General features: G+C 38.7%; 1 long non-coding RNA gene across 1 annotated transcript in view; it reads right to left on the bottom strand.

Annotated features, from left to right (window-relative positions):
* LOC120237110 overlaps positions 1-1,542 on the bottom strand; it is an 11,881-nt gene extending 10,339 nt beyond the window's left edge. Inside the window, exon 1 of the long non-coding RNA XR_005529859.1 lies at positions 1,372-1,542. This is a non-coding gene — a long non-coding RNA (uncharacterized LOC120237110). The remainder of the gene's footprint in view (positions 1-1,371) is intronic.
* Positions 1,543-5,195: the final 3,653 nt, after the last annotated feature.

Genomic DNA, 5,195 nt, shown 5'->3' with positions numbered 1-5,195 from the left:
GGGCATGGAGGAGGACACTTGTGGGGATGAGCACTGGATGTTATGTGGAAACTAATTTGACAATAAACTATTTGTAAAAAAAATAAAAATAAATAAATTTAGATAAATTAAAAAAATAAAGATAAACAGATATTTTTGTTTGAAGAGTGTTCTGTAAAGCATAATGTTTAATTAAAAATTCAGAATATTACTTTGGTGAGGCTGTTTGGAATGTTAGATCAGAAATGAGTCCAAAACCTTGAGGGTGTTATGCTTAGCGAAATAAGTCAGGCAGAGAAGGACAAATATCACATGTTTGCACGTATAGGAGGATTAGGAGGAACTTAACTGAGGACCATGGGGGAGAAGAAGGGGGGAAATGGTGGGGGAAAGGGAGAGAGGCAAACCATGAGAGACTCTTGAATGCTGAGAAACAAACTGAGGACTGATGGATGTAGGGGGGAGGGGGGAGATGGGCATTGGAGGAGGGCACTTGTGGGGATGAGCACTGGGTGTTATATGGAAACCAATTTGACAATAAACTGTTAAAAAAATAAAGAAATAATAATAATAATAATAAAGAAATTAGTCCAAAAGTTAAAAAAATGAGATTACTGGCCCTGTCTTTCATAATTTTTAGATATATGATCACTGTTAAATCATCTGTTCTCACCAGTTCCTAGTATCCTCATTATCAAAATGGGAATAGGCATGCCTGATTTGCCTATATTCACAGGGTTATTATGAGGCTCAAAGAAAAAAACACATACGAGAGGCCATGGAGAATTTTTAGTTGAGGACAAGTTACTACAGTAATTCCCATCTCTATCATGGTGCCGTGCATTTGACTAAATGTTTGCTAAATGGAGATGGTTGAATAAACAAAAATCAAATCTAAGGAAATAGAAAAGATACTTGGTATCCATCTGTTTCCCTTGAGGATGGAGAAACGAAGATTGAACTTAAAATATTGGAGAACATTGGAACATGGAACATAGAATACTGGAGTCTTATTTTCATGGCGGGACCTAGGGACTTAGAGCTACAAACATTCCACACTAGAAAGAATTTTGAAAGTCAACTAGTTCAGTCTGCCCTATCTATAAGAAAGTGAGCACAGAAGTGGGAAATGGCTTATGGAGAGTGCAAAGTATGGAGTCCCACCCCTTCTCTTCTACACTTAAGACAAGTACTGTTTTCATCCTAAAAAGAAACTTCCTTCCTGGCTGAGACCAGGGAGACCAGTCCTGGCTGACTCCTGGAATCTCCTCCAGTCCTGAGACCGTGCAGATTTTAGGGACATGTCTGGCCTTTGTTAGCACATACATGGTGGATTAGATCTGATTCACATTCTTTACTTTAGATCCACAGACTTTACACTTATTAACTTACATTCTTCTCCCAAATAAGCCCTGATGGTATTTATAGTTAGGTTCTGAGAATTCAACAGTGACAGGTCAATTTTTCCATTCTCTCAGGCTCTGCCCACACTTTCAAGGTCCCTAGGCTCCCCTTCAGTTGAATAGAGGCCTTCATATGTTGAGGTAAACCTGTTCTGTGTGGTCTGGTGTTTCCAGGCGTAGGTAAAGGTTTAAGCACATGGGTGATGTCACATTCTGCCACAGCTCTGTCATAAATGCATTTTCCATGGTGACCTTCTCTTGCAGTAAGTATCCTGAGATAACAACAGGGTGTGTTTCTGCCTCAGACCAACCCTTGTTCTATAAAGCCATAATTCCTATGCTAATAGAAGCTTCTGGATTTATAAGAGCATCATTTTTGTTGGCAGGTTGGCTCCAAAGTTGTAGGTCCTGACTCATCACTCTCAGTTGAGAGTGTGGGAGTACATGTGAGTGTGAATGTGTAATCATTTGTACTATGACTGGAAGTGGAATGTGAATTGGGTGATGATCCTTCTTGGCTTTGGTGGTTCCCTACCATAAACTGGATGCAATCCAACATTGGATTTCAGTGTAGTTCTTGGGTATTTACTCTGTAGAAAATATAAGCTATGCCATGTGCATTCTTCACATCTTTCAGCCCTGAAGAACAATTTAAAAAATACATTTTTTTAAACCTTAGGTAAGATTATAAATTGTCAGCACAAACACTATTCCGTGACTTGATTATAGGAGTCTTCACCCCAAAGTATGGACTGAACGTGGGTCTCCAATGTAAAATGCAAGTTGAAAGAATTTTGAAGATTCTTGTGGAAAAATAGATTCATTTTAATTTATTCATAGGCATGAGTATCTTAACATGTCTTAAGTTGAAAATATTCAAATTTACTAAAGAATTTTAATAGTATCTCTGCGTTATATAATTTTAATGCACCATAATAATATAAAATACCCCTTCTCTGGGTCAGAATTCCCTTCAGTGTTAATGGTTTTAACATGATAAATAGGTGGATTGGTAGCTATGTTTGTGTCTGTGTATTTTTGAGGAGGCAAACTTAAAACTGAACATGGGTCCATTAATGACAAAAATTGATCAGACATGAAGGACAGGGACTGGGGGCAAGGTGTCCAGGCTGACTCCATGCTTCTAACAAAAGAGGAGAAGTGGGTTTGTAGAAGCGTGGACATGTTGGTTAGACTGGAATGGAGGTAGATTATTGATTGGAATACTCCAATCCCTTCCCTAACTGATTTTTTTTTAATTTTTTAAAATATTTTTATTTATTTCTAGGAGAGAGAGAGAGAGACAGCGTGAGCAGGGGAGGGTCAGAGAGAGAGGGAGATACAGACTCTGAAATAGGCTCCAGGCTCTGAGCTGGCAGTCAGCACAGAGCCCGACGCGGGGCTCGAACCCACGAACCGCGAGATCATGACCCAAACGAATGTCGGACGCTTAACCGACTAAGCCACCCAGGCGCCCCCCTACCCGAATTTTATGAAGACACAATAAACCCAATTCCTAATTCCAACTTTTTCCATTTAATTTAATTTTAAAAATTCTTCCCATGATTATCATTTCTAATCCTTTAATCTAGTGACCTACTGAAGTAAGGATGATGAGGTGATGGTCTTCTGTTTTCCCATACTCCATGCTGTGGGGTATGGTAGCTGTGAATATTTCCTGCCATAGTTCTCCCGTTGCTGAGTGATCGTAGTTAAGGCTTTTGATCTCACTTTGGATCTGAAAAATAAGACCAATGAGGCTAATCTATATCAGTGTGTTAGGTCCCAAGAAATAACACATTTCAACATTTCCCCTGGCAGATAAGGCTGAGGTGAGGCAATTTCATCATATGCAGGGAAACAGGAAGTGTAAAGACAATAACAGAAAGAGGTTAAAAAAAATGAAATGGTGTGTTAAATCCTTTTTTTTTTTTTTTAATTTTAAATCTTCAGAAGTTTGATTTCAGAATTAGGTGAGGGTGCACGTCAATGCCTTTGATAGGACCAGCAAGAGATAAAAAGAACCAGTATGTGGTGAATATCTTTTGATGAGAAAAAACAAATTCAGGTATCTGTGGTAACACTGTCTCCTTGTTTATCTCCTCAACCATCCCTCAAGCTACACAGAACCACCAGAGAAAAACCACTGCACAGTCATCTTGTTGCCCCAAATATATCTTAGAGAGATGACCTGAAAATTCAGATGGAAATTCCGTGACTGGAGTACTGCCTTGCTCAGAGTGTGCTCTTGGCCATTGTTGGATATCCACCAATCTCAAGTGTTCACACAATCTTTCTATTTAATTACTTTGACTTGGAGAAAGCTGGCTGCAATCCTAGTTCAGAATCTATCCCCTTTAATCTGTAAACTGGGCAAACAATCCTTAGAAGTGATTCCTGAGATAAAAGGGATTTTAAAAATATTAAATGCATCATCTAGTAATTACTATTTAGAAAAATATCTCAAATTCTTCTGCAGGGAGTCTGACAAGTTGTTTCCTTGCAGTGTTAAAGCTGAGAATTCTGTCCCCATTTTGTGTATGAAACTTAGAGATGGGGAGCACAGCATTTCTACCACGCTGAAAGGGCTGACATTTCAGAGCTGAAAACTGCCAAGGGCTTAGAAAGGACATACATGAAGCCCATCATTATTCAGTTCTGTGGTTTTGTGGCCTGGAAGCTCCCGTAATTGTGAATTTGGAAGTCATCGCTCTAAGAGGAGATTCTAGATCTAATTTGGATGCTCCCAATACCCTTTCTGGAAAACAACACATTAGATTAGTTTATCTGTTTGTATTTTATACAGAGCAGAATTCAAAGTTTTCCCAGCCGTCCAAACAGATTAATTTTCTAAGTTACCCCAAGTCTATAAAGCTTTGGTCTTTTTCTATTTTATGTTCTTCTGTACCAAGTTGAGTTCTAATGCATTAGATCTACATCAGGGAAATGTACCTTCAGGGAGCTTAGAGCCTGTATTCTTTTCCTTTCTATAATAAAAAATCTACTGCAAATTCTGGACACGTTTTCATGACATTTTCATCTTTGCCTTCTATTACAACTGCCACCACTCTGTGGATGATGCTTAGACATCTTTCAGGACATTTAAAATCTCTCCTAAGCTGTGTTCTAAGATTTTCAACTTTCTGCTCTACGTACTTACATATATCTCAAACTCATGTTCTCTGAGACCATTTACATAAACCTTCCCCTCTTGTCTGCCAACCATAACATCCTCATAACTTTTCCCTTTCTTTTAATGGCACAATACTCCCCCACTCCCTAGTTGGGAACCGTCCCCCTCCAGGGACCCCTACATGTACAGTATGTCAACAGGTCTTTTCATTCAACTTTCTCTGTGTGTTCCCCATCAGTTCTAACTCTCTGCTCCCTTTGCCATTTCATCCTGGTTTAACTTGTCATTATCTCTTGCCTACTCTGTGAAAGTCATCCATCTCATCCCTTATTTTTTCTCTTGCCTTCATCTTAATCCTCATGCATACTGCAGATTACTCTTTCCAAAGCCTTGTCTTTTTGTACCATTCCATTGCTCAATCACATACCTTCATTGGCTTCCTTCTATCTACAAATAAACCCTAAATGAAGTAATATTCATTTTCTGGCCATAACTTACCAATTTTGTCCTTATTACCCAGGATTCTGCTCATATGTCTGTCATTCTTATCAATCTAGACAATCGCTGTTTACAAACATGCGTTCTGCTATGATTTGCTTGAAAATGTTTCTGTTAGAAATGCTTTCTCTTTTGGCTTTCTTTCCCTGAAAATTCTGTTTAAGTGGTGGGCTCTTCATAAA

Source organism: Hyaena hyaena, unplaced genomic scaffold (assembly GCF_003009895.1).
Source record: "Hyaena hyaena isolate Hyena2069 unplaced genomic scaffold, ASM300989v1 scaffold_171, whole genome shotgun sequence".
NCBI lineage: Eukaryota > Metazoa > Chordata > Mammalia > Carnivora > Hyaenidae > Hyaena > Hyaena hyaena.
Note: the sequence above shows the minus strand (reverse complement) of the source record. Positions and strands in the feature narration are given on the sequence as shown.